Raw genomic sequence first — 20,762 nt, 5'->3', positions numbered from 1 at the left:
AAAGCATATGTTCTATCTGTGAATGATGTTTCTCTTCATCAGCACTTTCTCAAGAGAAATATGCCCCGAGAAATGAGACAAGATTTCATGATTAAAAAAAAATGTTTAAAGCAGTCGTCATTCGGTGGGGGGGGGGGGGGGGGGGCAAGGCAGGGCCTAAACTACTCTCCATGCTATTTGCCTCCAGAACCTACTATTAATTCCCTGAGAAAACCATGTAGGCTCCAGCTTCTGGAATGTTTTGTTTAGTGGGGCAAAGAGAAGATTGAGAGGGAACATTTAACTTAGAAAAAGGGTCTAAAGGAAGATAAAGCCCCACGTTTCCAGTGACAATTCTGATCTGTAACCCCTCTTCCTGGTTACTTTTAACAGCTTTACAAAGTAGCTTAAATCACAGATCTCTTAGCATCTCATTTAATTTTTCTGTCACAGCTAATGAAACAATAGAAAGAGAAATTTTGAAATGAGACAAGGAGACAGTATTTGACCAGAGACACGAGAAGGCTCTAAAGTTGTTATCTTGGAGAATATAGATTGTGTTTGTGTTCTTTTAAACCAGTTTCATGCTGTTTTCGAACCAACTTGCTTCTGCAAAGTGAATAATAGTTCCCAGAGCTGTTAATTCTTTCATTCAAGCATCTTCCAATCTCTTTGAGATTCTATGCCGGCCATTCAGCACTAAGCTGAAAAGGCATTCATACGAAAATGTTGACCCTATATGCCGTAGGGCACAGTAATTCAGTCTTATTCGATCCATCACAAATTCTGAGGTGAAGCTTGGTTTTGAGTAATTGATTTCTTTACAATAACTTCTGAATGTCTTTCTTTTTCATTCAACTCTGTATTAACCATTTAGAACCAGTTCCGCATGTTAGGCAGAATGAAGAATCATGCTGACTTCAGTGATAGTTATTAAGCCATGAATATGACATATATTTTTATTCGTATTCTTAGTACACATTAATGCTCTGGTGCAGTTGATTATGAATGAATGGAGTAGTCTACTGATGACTGTGTGTGATTTCTGACCAATAGTTGCGCAGTTAGCAAAAACAATGCAGAGCACCAGCCACCCTGGTCTGATGCATTGCTAGTTTGCAAGTTTTTACTGTATTTTATTTATTTATCTTTTATATTTCCTGCTCATCACTGAATTTCCTGGGCAGGGTAGAATAATAAAAACAATCATAAAACTATGTTAATACCATCATGAAAAACTACTTTAAAAACATTCTCCTCCTCCACCCTAATCCTCTTAAAAAGACATCATCAACAATCCCTCAATAATGCACCCTCAGGACATTGGTTGGGACACTCAAGTATGATGATAGAGGTGCCAAACAAAAGGGAATATGGGGGGAGAAACAGGGAGGCACCAACCAGGAGGGATCACCCATATGCCCAGGCACAGAGGCTGGTCTTTGCCAGATGCCTAAATTCTTGCAGAGTTGGCACCTGGTGGACCTCTGGAGGTAAAGTGTTCCAAAGTGCTGGGGCCATTGCAGAGAAGGCCCTCTGGGTGCCCCCACCCCCAAATATCAGAAGTCAGTGGGGCCACCATGAGGGCTTCCCCTGCTGACCTCAGCACCTGGGCAGGTCTACATGGGAGGAGGCATTCCTTCAGATATATAGGGCCCAGACCACATAGAGCTTTGTACGTCAGTACCAGTACTTTGAATTAGGCCTGGTAGCGAAGAGGGAGCCAGTGAAGTTCCCTCAGGACAGGTGTTATGTGATGATACTCTGGGATGTCCGCTAGCAACAGAGCTATTGTGTTCTGCACCAGTTCCAATGTTTGGACCATCTTCAAGGGCAGCCCCATGTAGAGAACATTACAGAAGTCTAACCAGGAGATTACCCACGCATGGATGACTGTGGTCAGTCCAAGTAATGGCGTATCTGGCGAGGCAGCCGGAGAACCTGGTATGTCCTGCTCACCACCACTGCCACATGGGATTCCAGTAACAGATCAAGAATAACCCCCAGGCCCCACACCCTATATTTTGAGATCAAATCATCTTGATCAGTATTGGGTGCCTCTTAATCTTAATCTCCCTTCGACCGAGCACAGACAACACCTCTGTCTTGTCAGGATTCAATTTTAATTTATTCGCCCTCATCCAGCCCACGACAGCCTCCAACATCAATTCAGCACTGACACCTCATCATCTGATGCAGATGGAACTGAGAGGTAGAGCTTATCCTACTCAAAAATAACAAACATATCTGGGAAAATTTGGTAGGGAAGAGTATTTTCATACACAGGCCAATGGTTGCAAAAATAATCTTTAAGGGACCTTCTGTAGTTCTAATCTGTAACTGTTATGAATTTCCCCCCAAACAATCCTGGCAACTGGATCTTAGCAAAGGTGCTCAGCTTTCTCTGATGGTACAGCATTAAAAGTGAATTAGGATTTTCCAGAGACAGGGAATGACTATTCAGTAAACTTAAATTTGTGTTATCACATTGATGTCAATGGAACTATTCTTAGTCACTGTGTTTGGATTGGCATGCTATGTTCTTGGCCATCATATAAGGAATTCTTCATCTATTATTCATTGTGAAGGCATATCTTTTAAAATCTCTTTTACGACATCCCAAACAAATTGTTCTTGTTGTTTTGAGTATATATTCTGGATTATTCCCTATACAAAGGCAAAATACACAAGCACATTTGTAATGGGAATGAGGAATAAATTACTGCATTTTTAATAACCCAGCTGACATCATTGCAATTGTGACCTTGAATGTGGCTATGTCCAGCTGCAGAATATCAATCAGTAGCCAACACTGCCTTGAAACAAAGAGCGACAGTTTTCATTATTGCAATTGCTAATTCAAGAGTACGCATAGGGTTATAGAACATTAAGAAAGCTGTGTCTAATCTGTAGTGCTCTTTGCCATTGCCTTCCAAAGCAGCAAATGGCCTTGGAGATGATTCAGCAATAAAATAATGCAAAAGATTGACATGTCACTTAACATGTATGAAATAATCAATGTGGATCAGGTAGTGGATAGTGGGTAAATATAAGACAACCATCAGCTTTGTAAGTAATAATGTCTTAACAAATCAAACTTATTGTAGGGTGTAGGCCAGGGGTAGGGAACCTTTAACACTCAAAGAGCCATTTGGACCCGTTTTCCACGGGAAAGAAAACACATAGAGCCACAAATACTTTTTGACATTTAAAATGAAGATAACACTGTATACACTGTTTTTTTTTTTTTACCAATTATAGTGTGTTGCTTATGAAAGCAGTGGCTTTCACATCATGCACGGGCTGCACACACACAGAAAGCCACATACACACCCATACTCCCCATGGTTTTTGAGCACTGAGTGCATGCAAAATAAATATATTTTATAAATATGAATATAATAATGGAGATGGGGAAAGACATTGGCTGCCTAATTCTGTTCCGTTTTGGGAAGGTTTTTTTTGGGGGGGGGTGCTTTTAAAGGATGCATGCTTATATAGTCATTATGGCTTTCCCTTTTCCTCCCACTCCCAGAGTTCTAGAGTCTCTCTGGCGAGGAGGCTTGTGAGGAGGGGGTCGCTCTTTCCCCTGAGACTCTTCCCCGCCTCCTCCCTCTCTCTCTCTTGCTCCGCTCTTTTCTCTGCTTCTTCTCTCTCTCGTGCTCCATTCTCTCGGCTTCTGCTTCTCTTCTTCCTCTCCATTCTCTGTCCTCTTGCTTCTCTCCCTCTCCTCTCACAGTCTCCTTCTCGTTCTTTGACTCTACTTCTACTGTCCTGTCCTTCTTCCATTCTCCTAACTGTCTCCCACTCCTTCCCTCCATCCAGCCGGGCACGCTCCATCTGCATCTCTTTTTAAAGCCTTCCCTTTACTGCCTTCTGGGGCGTTTCTTGACCTCCGCAAGGCTTCTTTCAGCTGTTCTCCCAGCCACTCAATAAGCCTTGCCGGGCTTTCATCCCAGCTGTGCAGCTCCTTGCTGCTTCGCCAAGGCTACTCTACCTGGTTTCCTTTGTTGCTGCCCCTGCCCCTTCTTCCAGCTGTTGCGTATCGCCATGCGGCGCACGTGGGGCCATAACTGGGCTCCAGGTCTTCCTTAGCGGGCTGACCTCGGCCTGGCTAAGTCCGGGGCAGGGTGACTCGCCCATCCCCGGACACCAGGGGTGAGAAAGCAGAGCAACACCCCGCCCACTGAAGCAGCTGCCCTGGCGGCGACTTTGGTACCCTCAGGCGCATGCCGGACTTTCGCACAAATGAATGGCTAGCGGCGGAGTGTGGGGGTCGGGCGGCTCAAGGGTGGGCGGAGGGCACGAAGCGGGCGAAAGGTGCAGCAAAGTGCGCGGTTAAAAGGTTCAGCAGTGCTTCCGACAAGTAAAGAGCGCGCAAAACGTTCTTCTCGGGCACAGAGGAGGGGAGGGGGAGAGGAGGGGAGGCAAAACGTCCTTCCAGCACAGAGGAGGGGAGGGGAGGGGAGGAGCCGAGTAGAGATCTAAACAGTGCGGAGACAAGCCTCGTGAGCCAACATGAGGCCCCAGGAAGGGGCAGCCAATACCGGGAGCCGCGACTCGCAAGTAGCGTCAGGGAGCCGCTATATGCCTCGCGAGTTTTCATGGGGTTCCCGACCCCTGGTGTAGGCCATTGCCTGGAGAGTGATGAGTCTTCAGCGAACGAGCAGAGTTACTGAGTAAGCTCAGACCAGGTTGGGAGCAACAAGGGCTGGTCTTGGTGCAGCCGGGGGCCCTGCAGGCTTTATAGGGTGAACAACAGGCAGGACAAGACTCAGCCAGAAGTGCCTGCAGAAGCAGACTGTGCTTCCAGCCCTGCTCCAGCTGCAGAGACTCAAGCACCTAGCTCACCTAAGCACACATGTCAACAAAGGCCGAAACGCTGGAAAAGCGCTCACCTGCTAGCTCAGAGAAGTCACCTTCTGCAGCAGAGGAAAGCAGAGTCTTCACAGGATGAAGGCCGTGAGACTGGTAGCAGCACTTGGCGCGCCAGGACAGGGTCTTCTCAGAGTCGGGTTGCTTGGGAATACAGCCCAAAGCGGGAGGTAAACTCCATCTAAGGCTAAATACCAGTATAAGACTTATAGTCGACAAGTACCATAAGGGAAAGTTGAAAAGTACTTTGAAGAGAGAGTTCAAGAGGGTGTGAAACTGTTAAGAGGTAAATGGGTGGGGTCTGTGCAGTCCGCCCAGAGGATTCAACCCGGCGGGTGGCGCCAGCCACCTTGGGCCCAGCAGATTCCCTCCATCCCTCTGCCCCCTTGCTAAGAGGGGGCTTTGGAGGGGACTGCCACCCGGGCAACCCCCGCCCCCCCATTGGGCACATTTCCTACACCAGCAGTGCGCAACGACTGGCTCCGGGTTGGCTGGGAAGGCCCATCATGGGCAGGTGGCCTGCTTGCTCCCTCCCGCCCGGGAGGGGACCACATGGCGGGTGTTAGAGCCCACAGGCAGCAGGGTTCTTGCCGCATCCCAGGGCCGAGGGAGAAGACCGCCACCATGCCTGCCTCCCACCAGCCCCCATTCCTCCCCCCATGCAGGTAGGCAGCGCAGGGGCCCACATGGACTGCTGGGCCCCCCACCCTGGAGCAACTGTTAACTGAGGCAGACTGCCCTCAGTGCGTCCCGACTGTGATGCGCTGCCGGGCAGGGAGGCCGCCCTGCAGGGTGCCCAGGGTCCGCGACAATGTTGGCAGCCCACCCAAACCATCTTGAAACCCAGATCAAGGAGTCTAACATGCATGCAAGTCGGAGGCCCGAGCCCCACAGCGCAATGAAGGTGAGGACCGGGGTGCTCCGGCTGAGGTGGCATCCTGAGGCCACCAAGTGGAGGGCGCACCACCGGCCCGTCTCGCCCGCCCCGTCGGGGAGGTGGAGCATGAGCGCGCGTGCTAGGACCCGAAAGATGGTGAACTATGCCTGGGCAGGGCGAAGACCCTAACCCTAGACCTAACTGGCAAATTAAAAATCATCAAATCACTATGATCCAACAGTTTAACCGTCAAAAGCTATCGAGCTATTGAGCTTTTGATGGAATAAAGATGAAATTGCTCACAATTGCTCACAATTGCTCACTATAAAACTTTCAGCAAGCATAGGAGAGGAGTAAGTAACCTAGCAGACAATGTAGACAATGTTTGAATTTTCAGAAAATATGTGACAAAGGATATCACAATGAGCTGTACAATTGACAATGTAACCTTAAGGACAGTAACTCCAGTTTAAGCAAATTCATTTCAGTGGGTTTAGACTAGAGTAACTCTGTATACGATTACACTGTTTGTCTCTAAAAATTCCAATGAAGGAGGTGAAAGGAGCATGCCTATTCTTTTGTTTTTCACAGTACATTTGTGTGTGCCATTACATTTCTTAATGTTTTGGGTATTCTTGCTCACAATTGCTATAAACTATGTGTCAGTCTCTATTTTGGCATTTAGATGGTTCCAGAATATGGAAGGTGCCAAATTAAATCTGTTCATGTTGGAGCAAATTCCATTCAGTTGCCTGGGAAATCCACATGGTAAATTGTCCTAACATGGCAAAGGAGCAAGTTGCCAATGTTAGATATGTATTCTTGTCTTTTGGCTGTTCTGCAGTGAATCCTATAGAATTTTTCCTGACACCACTATAACAACATCTTGTAACAATAAAGTGTGATTGCATCTCACAATTTCTACAGAGATTCCAGTCTACCTTTCCAAGTGAGGAAAACATGTAACACCATGAAATCTTAAAGGTTCTGTTTAAGGATTGGGTTGACTTCCAAAAGTATCCATGTACAACTGTGTAGTCTGAGGTGCTGTGTTCAAGCCATGACTATCCTCTTCAGCAGCCAAGAAAAAAAAATCCCTCCAAGCATCACATATAACCTTCAAGGTAGCTTACCAATTCCTTGCGGGGGGGGGGAGGGGGGAGCTATTAGGAACACACATACAAAGAAAAAGCTAATAGACAGAAGTTCCAGTGATTTCTCCCCAATCCTTAAGGCCTTGTTGATGCTGATGCCCTGGCTATTGTTCCTGTTTCAGAGTATGGTGGTGATGGCCAGGTATTATTAAACTCGGGTGGGGTGGGGGCTTTTTTCCTCTGGAAGTTTCCTTCCATGGTCAGCAGTGGCAAATGAAATTTGAAGGAACACAGTCCTCAGCCAAGGATGGATCCAAGTTCAATGGCAGCTTCCTAGCTAGCCATTAGAATAAAAGTAATTTTAATGTAAAATAGTTTCAGAGTAAAATGGGCAGCTGGATTTTAATATTAATCTATACCAGGGGTCTGCAACCCGTGGCTCCAGAGCTGCATGCGGCTCTTTCAACCTCATACTGCGGCTCCGCATGGCCTGGAGGTTGGAAGGTAGTGTGGGCATGTCCCTCCAGCCCTCCAGAGCAGTGCTGGAATAACAGGTGAGTGGAGGGGCCAAACCAGAGGTGGCTCTGTGCGTGACGGCGCCTCTTTTTGCATCCCCTCCACTCACCTCTCCTTCTGGAGGGCTGGAGGGACACGCCCATGCTGCCCTCTCTGGATCTCCCCCTGCCTCCATCCCCCCCCTCTGCCCCACTCTGCAGCCGGGCGCGTGGCAGAAGAGGGATTTCCCTACTTCCAGCTGCCACGCTGCCTCCCTTGATCACGAGGCGAGAGGTGGCGGCACCAGGCAGGCCACAGACGCCATCCCCCCTCTGCCCCACAGAGCAGGTGACTGCCTGCTCCGTCAGGCAGATGGGTTTCCCTGCCCGTGGCCACCACCTCCCAGCGCTGGAAGGAAAGGTGAGTGGAGGGGCCAAACCGGAGGCGGCTCTATGCGGAATCCGCCTCTCCGGCTTGGTCTATCTTTGGGGCCATGGAAAACAGGTCCAAATGGCTCTTTGGGTGGTAAAGGTTGCTGACCCCTGATCTATATTAACAGTACATGTTTGATAACTACCATATATATTTATTGCATGCAAGAGCAATTTTGTATCAGTTTTTGATGAAGTCTTCAGAATCACACATGTATGATTCGATTTGGTGTAGAAAATGTTTTCAACGGTAATAAACATAAGTAAATCAGAAGTGTTATGTAGTTGAACAAACTGATATTTGAAATTGAACTCTTGTCTAAAATTACAGCAATAGTTGACATGATGGATTTAGCTAGATTCCTTACATAAGGAGCATATTTTGTCAAACTTTCATTTTATAGTTTTCTTTGCTCAATATGAATATAGAAGCCACATCCTTATTTCTTTCTAATGTTTGGATGCAAAGTTAAATCATAAAGTAACTTGACTTCCTGTCAACTTTGATGTCTTTGGTACTGTGCACCCATCAAGTCTTTTTACTTCAGCAGAATCTAGAAATAAAATACATTTAGATATAAAGCCAACTTGTCAAAGATAATGGAGAGGATTAAGAAAAACCCAGGAGGTCTGGAAAGTCATTTTGTCCAGAGTTCCACCAGAAGCCACTTCACGCAATCAGTTTAACCTTTTTTTATTAATACCTAAAAACAATTTAATTAATATAGTTTACCAATGTAGTTACATTTACCTAGCATATGGACTCCCTATTTTATCTGCATTTCGTATTATTCCAAAAAATATACTTCTTGGCTTTTAATAACAAAGTTACATCTCTATAGCCATTGCTGATAAACTGATAAACATCACATTTTTCTCTATTAAAACTTAATTTTAAAATTCATTAGGCTTCAAAACCTCTAGTTATGAGTTCATTTTTTCTTTTCTTATATATTCTATCATAGATCTCCAGTTACTTAAATGTTATCCAAATCCCCTTCTTTAAGTAATGAAGTAAGCTTAGCCATTTCTGCTAAATACCTTCACCCATCACTCTTCAATTGTAGGAATAGCTGCAGTTTTCCATTTTTGTGCATATATTATTCTTGTTGCTGTTGTCATATATAAAAACAAAGATATATGTTTCCTTTCCAAAGTTCTACTTGTAAATCTCAAAAAAAAGGGCATCTGGTCGCATTTGCACATTTATCTTTAAAATCTTTTGGATTGTTGAATGCATTATTCTCTAGCCTTGTAACAATTCTTGCACAGATGATAGAAGAAGTCACGCAATCATATTGATCTCATAATAATTGCTGTATGGTACATGATAAACTTCAGTAAATCTTGTGACTGACCGAAGAAAACAAGTAGTCTGAAATTATCAGATCTTGGAAACTAAGCAGAGTTGACTCTAGTATTCTTTGTCACTCAGTTCAGTTCAACATTGCCATCAGATGTAAAATGAAAGATGGTCAGAATACCAGAAAAAATGCAGAATGAATCTATATGCTGAAACTCAGACATTTACTATTTATACAGTTATATATTCTGTCATTTTCTTATTATGTACAGTGGAGATGTATCGCCAAACACAGCCATGTAGTGAGTAGCTGAGTTCCAATATATAAAGAGGAAATGAGGGCATGTGATGACCCATCAAGGCAAGATCAATTGTAATAGCTTTAGATCTTCATTTAATATACCAGAGTTCATGAGTTATAGTCTTAAGACTCATTTTCTTTTTTCTTTAGCAACTTATCTGTAGACCTGTCATTTCTTTCTGTAGGCCAAAACATAATATTTGTAGGTTTATGACTGCTGTCTGAGAATTGAATTTTTTTTTCTTAAATACACTGTCCTTTTTAGACAACACTATGTAAGCTGAACAGCACTCCCCATGGGGCAAAATATAAATATAAGTTAAATAACTGCCAGTATACTTGCATTTTATGGAACTGCAAAATCTGCTGCATGGGAGGTCCATTTCATTCTATATCTATTTTATAGGTAGTGTGACCTTTAAACTAAATTGAAGTTGTCTACAGAACTCTTTTCAAATAAAGACACAAGATGACTATAGAATCATTTGAACTAGTTCATGAGCAGCCGAATCTGGCCGAGGGATGGAGGCATGGCTTTGTTTATATTCATATGAACATTAACAATTCTGAGAGCAACCAAGCTTCACTCCCTCCTACAACATACCACACAGACCACTAAGAGTTTGGTTGAAGCTGTGAGCACAAAAAAGTACTCTTTCCAAATCCACCCTACCACACAACAAATAATGTGTTTTTGTAGGAATCACCGTCACATGATGCTTCAAGGTACTCACAAATTCTCCCTACCTAACATGGACCAAGTTAGGCCCCTTTAGATGGACCAATAAACACAGGCTAACAATTGTATAAAACCCATTTTGGGAGGAACTTCACACGGATGCCGCTCCTAACGCAAGTCCGCTCTGTGCTTTCCCCCTACCCAATTTTTTCAAGAATTGCACTATCCATGATTGTTTTATTTTAACATGGGTTTAACATGGGGACAGCAATCCGCATTGCTTCCATGGGTTCTGTGTGCTGCCTGCACGGAGGCATGCGAATACGCCGACTTGACAGCAGGTTTGCTCGCAAGCAAATGGCTATCCGGGAAGCACTTTAAGTCCACTCTGTGCTTCCCTTTGTTTGTAGAGGTCCCACTTCTCAGCTGCATAGCCATGCAGGATTACAGGGACATCAGCATGGCTGTGGGGGTCCATGCTAGCCTGCCTGCGTAGCTGAACAGCTGTGGGAGGGAGGTTTTTTTAAATGAACCTCTGTGCAAAGGTGCGACAGCAATCCGCATTGCTTCCATGGGCTCTATTTGCTGCTTGCATGGTGACATGAAAATACGCTGGACAGCAGGTTGCTTTATCCCGACTGCAACCAGCTGTACTTTTGCTGTGTGGAAGGGCCCTAAGTTATAGATTGATGAGTCTGAAATCAGAAAACAAAACGATTACAGGGAGAAAAATAAATAAATGAAAAACAAGCTTGTTTGTAAAACATTCCCAAAAGCTATAGTCATAGAAAAACCCCAAAATTCCTGCTCAGTCCCCAACAACCACCTAATTTTATGTTGCCCTTAGGGAATGGAGGTGGGTCTACTGCAACAGCAAACACCCATGTGGAGGAGGAAGGGGGCCACTTTTATGCTCACCTCTTGGCCATAACAATAGACCGGGCTATTAACTTCTCCAGCCAAACCATGTATTATACCTCATTTGATATAAAAGGATAGCAGTATTGCTGGCCCCAATGGCTGTTACCAAAATAATCTACCTGGGTGTGACCCTCAACCCTTGACTGGTGGTGGAACTTGGGGACAGAGCCAACATAATAAAGGTAGAGTCAATCAGCCCCTGGCACTCAGTTTGATCCTGGCCTGCAGTTTAAAGCTGGACATGGATGAGCTGAGGTCAGCATCAAATGAATCAAACCACTTTCAAACTCCATGTGGAATTTGGGGGTGGGTGAGCCCTGCTCAGTGGTGTTCAATTGTGCCCCTGCCCCAAACTCCATGCGCAGTTGTAGCAGGGTGGGTGAGGCATAGCCCTGCAATGTACCCCGAGGAAGTAGCAGTCAGGGCTCCAGCCTCCCCCTGAGCCCTCTTCATTATGTCACTGTCAGCATTTCAGTCAAAGAATTATAAAAGAATTCTTGTTATTTAATCTATTTTAAGATAATTTGAAACCATTGAATGGGATATAAGGTATAAGACTTTAAAAGGAACTCATAATTACTAAGAATGAACGACAGCAATACCCAAAACAGTCAGTTTGTCAGTGTCATTCATAAGAAACAGCAAGCAAGTGTGACACACTGGTGCATTTAAAAACTTTTTTGTTTTGCCAAATTAAATTGTTTTAAAATTGGGAAGGAAGAAATGCTTAAACATGTAATGCAGATTTCCTGACAGATGATATTCCTTCAAAATAGTTGTCACTGCTACAAATATCAAATGGGAATTGAAGTCATAAGTGTAAGCGCATATGGTAAAAGAAGATAAAGCAGAAACTAGAATGTTCAATATTGGGATTCAGCAATGGGGAAAAATCTTTCAAAATATCTGGATGTTCATGGTTGATCATATGTATTTTTTTTCATATTTATACTCCACCCTCCCCGTAAGAGCTCAGGGCAGCAAACAACCAACAAATTCTACATAATAAACACCATAAAACATTTAAGTTAATTAATTAATTAATTTAAATCAGATAAAACAATAGCAATAAAAACGAATTCAGATGGCGACTTAATGCATTTCCCTCCTCCCGTAGTGCCCACTGGAGGCCTATCATGATCGAGGTCAGGTCGACTGACCAGATGGAAATTCCTGGTGGAAAAGCTCCATATTACAGGCCCTGCGGAACTCATTCAAGTCCCACAGGGCCCTGATCTCATTGGGGAGTTTATTTCACCAATGAGATTACCAGGTCGGGGTCAGGGCTGAAAAAGTCCTAGCCCGTGTAGAGGCCAAACTTCCTCTGGGCCAGGGATCTCCAATAGGTTCCCCTCCAATGAGTGGAGGGACCTAACGGGGCAATGCAGGGAGAGGTGGTCCTGCAGGTATGTACGTCCAAGACCGCTCACAGCCTTAAATGTTAACACCAACACTCTGAATATGATCTGGAACTCGATCGGCAGCCAGTGCAGATGGTACAATGCTAAAAGATAAAACAGCTTCAAGATGAAAGAATGCATGGTGAAACATGCATGTACAGAAAAAAATACATCGCAAAAACCACATGTATAGAGAAAATTAGTTTTGTTCTGCTGCATAAAATGTAATTTCCAATGCCAATGAAGAGTCACATGTGATATCGTAATATGCCATTTAGACCATTCCGTGGCCTTAAAAAAGAGGTTAATATGAGAGACATATGCCTTTAATTGGGCATAACTAATGGATGATGGCTACCTGGAACTGGAAAGTGAAATTCAATTACTCTATATTTGTGGGTAATAAACAAATTATTCAGTTATTGTCCTTGGAAGAAAAATGAGAATTTAACTCTACTGAGTGAATGCTTCTTTGTCATTGGTCTCTCCCCAATCATAAGAAATTATTTACAGAAAGAAGACACTCCAAGGGAATATCTGGACTGTTAAATTTCCTGAGAATTATACTAGATATAGATGAGATATAAAACACCAAAAGGCTACCAAAGTAATAAACCGATAGTCCACAGAGTATTGACTTAAAATTATTTTAGAAGCACCTTGTAACTAGGTAGGTGCTTCATTTGCTATGCTGTAAAAAGAGCTGCTCTAAAATGAAATAATGTTTGCATTCTGGATGTTCTGAATGTTTGCATTCTGGATGTTCTGAAGACAATGATACCTTGTTGCTTTCTGTTTCTTCTCTCAGGGTCTATCCAGAGGTGGATGCAGCCTATTCGCACCTATTCAGTAGAACCGATTACTAAAATTTTCTCAGTTCGGAGAACCTGTTATTGATGATTAACTCCACTAGGGCAAGGGGGTAATCTCTGTCCCTGGGTACAACAAATCTTGTCAAGTGGGGGATGCAAAATCGCCCCCCAGGGCCCCCTGCGGCCCCCCTGCCTTCCATGGCACCCCCCCCACATATGTGTATGTACTGTATGAAATAATACAATATATAGTAATTTTTTTTGTTCATTGGTATAAAGGTTGGGAAAGTATTACAGGTAAAGATTTTTCATTTTCTTTTTTCCCTTGAAATTTATATTGGAAAGAGGAGTTTAAACTACTGTTTTAGATTAAGGATTTTGGATCTCTCCCTCTGTTAGTTTTCTTTCAAGTGGAATAGATAAAGTAGTTATAGGAATCTGAAGGGGAAGTAGAAAGTAGGGAAGGAGGGAAATATGGGGAGGAGGGAGGCAATATAGAATGTTTTAGTTGGGGGGGTTGAGAGAGATAGACAATTAGATATGTTTGTAATATGTTAACAATAGTAAACAGTTTTTGGTTTCTCTCCTTATGTTATTATTTAAAATTAATCAATATAATTATATAAAAAAGAAATAATACACTACCATACGTTATATTGCTTTGTTATTACTTTAAACAGTCATTATTTGAATCTAGAGGCAGGGCGAAGGGGAACTGCACCTGGGACACACGCATCCTGCATCCTTGCCACAGCCCCGCCCAGGAATGCCCCATCCCCGGAATGCCTGGCCACGCCCATGTCATGCCCCGCCCAGCCCCATTGGTGCTACGCCACTGTTTGAATCCCACCACCATTGGAACCTGTTACTAAAATTTTTGAATCCCACCACTGGGTCTATCTACACAATACATGTGACGTGAGTTGGGACATGGGTGCCCAACTCAATTCATAGTCACAAGTAGGATTTGTGTAACTCACTTTGAAAGCGCTGTGTTGCTCTGTGCGGTTTTCAGAAACTGTGATGGGGAGGAGTGGCTTCAGGCTTCTGTTCCACACTGGTAAAAAGTGGGGAAAAGATGCTTGAAACCCCTCCTTTCCTTTCACAGTGTCAGGAGAAACACAGCAACACAGCACTTTCAAGGTGAAATTCACCAACCCTATGTGACACACCAATTCCAACTCAGTCATGTTGCATACATTGTGTGTTTTTGGCCCTACACCTCCACTGTCCCCCTGAACTTTGAATTGTGTGTATGTGTTTGTGTATGTATGAGACTCTAATTTCAGAAATTGCTTCTCCACAACTATCTCTCCTGTAATGGCTGCTTCTAGTGATGCATAGATCTCCACACACTCTGATATCTGGAGACTGTAGTAAGCCTTATCACACCATAAGAAAGGCAGAGTATTCTTAGAGAAACCACATTCAGAAGACCGCTTCAGACTTAGTTCCATTGTGGCAGTTGTTTCATAAATGCTTCATATGGGTATTTATTTGATATAACTTTCACAACCACTGTGGGAATGCAAAACATTTAATCAAGCTTTACTTTATGTCTGATTTGGTAGATCGTGGCAGATTGCTGTAAGCACAGCTGAAACATCCTATAAGGAAGCGCTTCAAACCACTCAAATGATTTTTTTCCTTCTTTTTTCTTTTTAAAAATGAAAAGCCATTTTTCTTTTCACCAGCTGGGGAAATATTTCATATATGTTTTATTGCCAAGCACAAGGCAGAAAACGTCTGTTTTGATTTCTTTTCCCGCAATGACTACAAAGCAATTTCCAGGATTTCCATTGTGCTTTGCGTTTCCCAAGCTCTGTTTCCAGTTGTGAATGCAACTTCTTGAATGAACTTATAATGCGAATAGGAGATAGGAGACTCTCATCAGCAAGACATTTCTGAATCATGGAATCTGTCAGTTCTGTCCAGCAGTTATAATATGACTGACCTTGACTCCATGACTCCATCATCTGATTTTCCCTCTATGCAATTAGTACAGCATCCATTTTCTCATTCTGCATTCTTAGCACAACAGTTTTCATCATGAATGTCATTCATTTAGCCTTTATTTGGCATAAACAGTATAAAAAGTATAAAATCACATCTAAATCGCATCAAAATACAAACTTGCAACATATAACAAATTAAGTTGATTCATACATACTGTTGCTTGTGGGATATTTCCAGCAGAAAGTTGACTCTATTTGACTCTAATACTTGCCGATTTAGGACAACGGAATAATTGAGTGAGTTAATGTTTCTAATTGATTTGCACCACATGAACACACCCTTTTGCACATTTCTAGATTGTTATATCTACCTCGTAGTATGGCAGAAGGGAAAACATTGAAGCGAGCGAGTGAAAAAACTCTTCTCTGATCTGGATTGGTCAGATGATACAGATAGGAGGCCATTCTGTTATGTTGTAAGGGGATTGATAGATGTAAAGGTGAACAAGTTTTCCTCGCTGCCAGAGTTAAATAGTTCCATTCTCTCACCAACAAATTTTGTTTTAGTAATTTATACGATTCATGAATGTGAGAACTCGGGAATTGAAAAATCCAATGAAAATTCTGGCATGAACCTCACTTTCCCTGGCTTGGCACAAACTTGTAATCAGGGCAGATTCCTTACAGTATGCCATTTAGTTTTTTAGTTTTTCATTGTTGTCCTGTCTTTCCCCCTTTGAACTTTTCACCTATTGATATTCTCCACTTCCTCAGTATGGCAAGCATAAAGCAGTATGGCCTCCTTTATGAAAGAGAATTAGGTGTGCCATGGTCCAACTCCTGCATTAAGTGGTATCTTCTTTGGGGCAGCAGACTAGGTTTTTAGAGCACATGTCTACACAAAGGGCACATTTTTCATGTTCAGATATGAACATGGTATGGAATAATAGGAAATTAATGACTAAATATGATAAAGATCTGGCATCTAATTACAGTAACCGTGGGTGAGAGTAATAAAAGAAAGGCATCAGTACAATTATGTTTTGTTGATACAGAAAAGCTAATTGCCATTTCTAGAAAGTTAAAATCCCTGACCTGACAGCTGTTGTATCTTCCCCTGGCATTCATCGAGCATGTTAATTGTTTTTGCAAGAAATGAATGAAAATGGGCACCTCTGCAAATGGTGTTACAAAATTAATTTCTTGACCACTTTTGTTCCCTTCCATGCAGGGAACATGGAATTCATATTTCTAACTCTACAAAGATAGCTGGAAAGTGAATTTTATGTTCAAGTAGTTTAAGCAGAAATACATTTTGCATATCACACAGGGCACCTAAATTAAAGGAAGACCTGAGAAGGGAGATAGCTATTTTTAAATTATGCATGACAAATATGCTTTGGCTGATAGTCTTGCCGGGTTTTTTTTTTTTAAAAAAAAACAGCAATAAGTGCAAATGCCAAAGTAGAACCAACACTTCAAATGCAGCACACAACCCATAATTGCTTCCTCATCTTTCACTGCAAGACGTATGGCACTTGTGTCCTTTCCTATTTTCATTAAGACCTTGCTCCTCTTATTACTAAAGAATTACAAGGGTTGTGCAGGCTCTCATCTCAAAAGGATATCTTGTGGTGGCTAACTGATTTAGTTATTGACACACAAGTTTCAAACCACAGGCCTCAAACTCACCTTTTATATTATTCAAACAACTTATAGCAACTCACAGCCCAATCTAGAGCCCTCCCACAAGAGGGCTTCTTGGTGGCATTGGGAGCCAAAAACACACACACAAAAAGTCTCCCCGCTACTGAAAAGTCCTCCATTGGGTTCTATGGACTTATGCCAGCCAAAAGTCCAAACACCTGGGGCCAGCATTCTGGCAGGCGAAGTCCAGGTGGAAATTGAATAATGTTGGCTCCACCCACTGTCACACCTCTGGAACGCCTCTGCTATGCTTGTGGGGGCACAGGAGTACCATGGAGGACTATGGTGGCTGGCTGACAGCAAATTTGCTCCTCTGGAAGGGTAAGCTCTGTGGAGAGGGCAATCCAGCAGTGTTGCCCTGCACTGCTTCCATAGGTGGGGTCCCCCCCCCTTTGGATTGGGTTGTTACTGTGAAAAAGGTTGAAATGAAGTTTATGAACCTTATTACCCAGGATGACAAGTTATTACAAGAGTAACTGTATCTTTTGGAACACATTTATTGTGCCTGTAATTTAAAAAAAATGTCCAAATATGCATCCCCCCACAAATTAATTGCTGAATAAGATTCATAATTTAACAAGTGACATTGAAGTTCATGTCAACTGCATGTCAACCATGCCTGATGCAGATTATGGAACATAGTCAAGAGGGGAATGCTTCGTATTTAACATTACTTTTCATAACTGAACATCTCAACATTTAAATGTTGTCCAGGAATTATCAGCCATTGCACTGGTTTACCTACAGCAGCTGCTATATTGGAATTAAAAAGTGGTTATTGAGAATCACTTGATGATAATATTAGACATGGATCTTTAAGGTTATGTTTTAAACATTTCATCACTCAGCCTTAATCCAGGCTCACTAGAGGGTGCATGTCCCTGGGTGCATGCCTTACGGTCATGTGTTGGGGGGGGGGTGCTGGCCGGGTCCCTGTCCTCAGCCTTTCCCATGGCACGGCAGTGCATGTGGCACTTGGTGGCTCCCCCTGTGTTGGGGCGCTGCTCGTTGGTGTGCAAGGCTGGACCCAACTGTGTGGCCAGGAGACATCTCCCCCGCAGAGGATTTGCACCAGCGTGCGAGGTCGGGTCCAACCGTGTGGCCAGGTCTAGGAATCTTAGGAAAATTGATATATTTTAACTATTAATTGCATCATTGGATGATTTTTTCAAATGTGTATAAGGAATGATAGTACATTGAAATTGTGTGTATATTCTGAACCTCAGTAAAAGTTAAAAGCTTAACATGATTTTAAAACTGTAATTTGTGAGGAAGGGATGTTGTGGGTGTTTGCCCTGTGATGCTGCTAGCCCAACCAATCATAAATGTGGACAGAAACAGGATATGGAGATCACACATCAGGCAGAGCAGACTTCTCTCTCCCAGGGTGCAATCTGATAAAGACATTGGCCTAGTTGAGAGGAAAGGAATGATGAGATAAAGAGGCTTATAGGGTGCCTGTGAGAGAAGATTTACCTGGATTCACCACACATTGTGAAGGACTTAGAAGAAGCCCACTGCAGAAGGAAAAGCTAGAGGTTACTGGGTAGAATTAATACATTCCACACCTTGGCCCCAGATGGAGGCCACTCCCAAAGTGAAGCAGAGTTAGGCCAGACTGGATAAAGACCTAAGGTAGAAACGAAGAAGACCAGGTTTAAATTGTATTGTAGAGAGAAAACAGAGCAAATAACGTTTTGCTGGAGCTGATCATGAATGTTGGCAAAAGAAGAAGAAGAAGAAGAGTTTGGATTTATATCCCCCTTTCTCTCCTGCAGGAGACTCAAAGGGGCTTACAATCTCCTTGCCCTTCCCCCTCACAACAAAAACCCTGTGAGGTAGGTGGGGCTGAGACAGCTCTGAGAAGCTGTGACTAGCCCAAGGTCACCCAGCTGGTGTGTGTGGGAGTGTACAGGCTAATCTGAATTCCACAGATAAGCCTCCACAGCTCAGGCAGCAGAGCTAGGAATCAAACCCGGTTCCTCCAGATTAGATATACGTGCTCTTAACCTCCTACGCCACTGCTGAGGGTGTTTAATTGTCATAATTTAATTCAGTTAGGTGTCATAATTTAATTCAGTTAGTGTTTAATTCAGTTAGTGTGTGTATATATACAGTACGTACATAGAATCATATTGGAAGAAACCACAAGGGCCATCAAGTCCAACCCCCTGCAATGCAGTAACACATAATCAAAGCACTCCTTATAAATGGCCATCCAGCCTCTGTTTAAAAACCTCCAAAGAAGCCTCTGTTTAAAAACCTCCACCACACTCCTAGGTATTCACTGTTGAACAGCCCTTACTGTCAGGAAGTTTTTCCTGATGTTTAGGTGGAATCTCTTCACCTTGAACCCATTACTCCTGGTAATGGAACCATGCGTTTGTTGCTTTGAGAATAATGCCACACCTGCTGGCCCAAAAGCTCTGAAAATTTCACACACACTTACTCATTCCCCCAACTGTGTTCTTACATACCTCTCACTGTCAGACAACACACCTGAGCCAGGTAAAACATCTTTTTCCTGGCACAGCAGGCCATGAAGCTGCCTGTGTGTAACTGTCACCCTTAGGAATGTTCGTGCCCTTAGAATGTTCACTGAGATTGCCAGATATGAGCAGTGCAAACAGTATATAGGCAATAATTTGAGTGGAAGTGAAACACATACACCTGTTGCCATGTGAGACATCAGGTGGGGTTCCCCCTCCCATGCAGGTACCTTTCACCCACTGCTACCACACAACACACCTACTCTCATACACATTCAGCGGAGGGAGAGGGAAGGGATGGAGGGGGAGGCATGCAAGTGAAGAGAAGTGGGGGAGGGGACAGAGACTGAGGGGTGTCATGCAAGGGAGGGGTGGGAGTGGGCCCAGCATCTGGATATGACCCGCCCACCCTAGCAGAGGGAGACAGAAAGGAGGGAGGGGTGGCATGCAAGGGAAGAGAGGGTGGGAGAGGGAAGGGATGAAGGGGGAGGCATACAAGTGAAGAGAAGTGGGGGAGGGGACAGAGAGTGAGGGGTGGCATGCAAGGGAGGAGAGGCAGGGGGCCCAGCATCTGGATATGACCCACCCACTCTAGCAAATGGAAAGGGGAGGTAGGTAGGGGGAGGGGTGCCATGCAAGGGAACAGAAGTGAGGGAGGGGAGAGATTGAGGGGTGACATGCAAGGGAGGGGAGGGAAGGCCCAGCCAGCCTAGGTTCCCTGAATACTGAGGTTACAGTTCAGAAAACCAGGCTGCCTCTGAGGCATGCATTACTCAGGAGTAAGCTCGGTAAAGCAACCGTGACATACTTTGAATGGCTGAGTCGCGCCCCTCAGAGAGTTTACTCAGAAGCGCCCCTCAGAGAGTTTACTCAGAAGCGACATCCATTACCACCACCCTAACTTACTCCCAGGTAAAGGATTGTGACCAGCCAGTCTAGATGTGTGGGAGGGGTGCGTTTCCATTCCCCCCCAAGGAATGAGGTCACACACATCAATGACATTGCGCAGTATCAGCCTGCGCGTTTCCATGAGCACTTACTGCTGGCCTCTGCAATTGATTTGCTGCTACTGTTCCTTTCCCATTTCACCACAATAAGCCACAGCAATGCGTGGCCGGGCCCCGCTAGTGTGTGTGTGTGTGTGTGTGTGTGTGTGTGTGTGTGTGTGTGTGTGTGTGTGTTTATTTATAATCCAAAGACCCAACATTCACATATGAACTGAACAGTAAAATACTGAAAATTACATAAAACATCCACATTTAACTGATAACAATGTCACTACAATTTAGGACATATTTTTCAAAGTTTCAGATAAGAACTTTGCAACTGACAGAGTTATCTTAGGATTTTTATCCTCTAATAAAAATCTAATACAAAAATACAACATCTGGTCTGAAACTGACTTCAACAGGGGATAAATAAATTGTCTATATAATGATCTACG

Source organism: Sphaerodactylus townsendi, linkage group LG04 (assembly GCF_021028975.2).
Source record: "Sphaerodactylus townsendi isolate TG3544 linkage group LG04, MPM_Stown_v2.3, whole genome shotgun sequence".
Taxonomy (NCBI): Eukaryota; Metazoa; Chordata; class Lepidosauria; order Squamata; family Sphaerodactylidae; genus Sphaerodactylus; species Sphaerodactylus townsendi.
Note: the sequence above shows the minus strand (reverse complement) of the source record.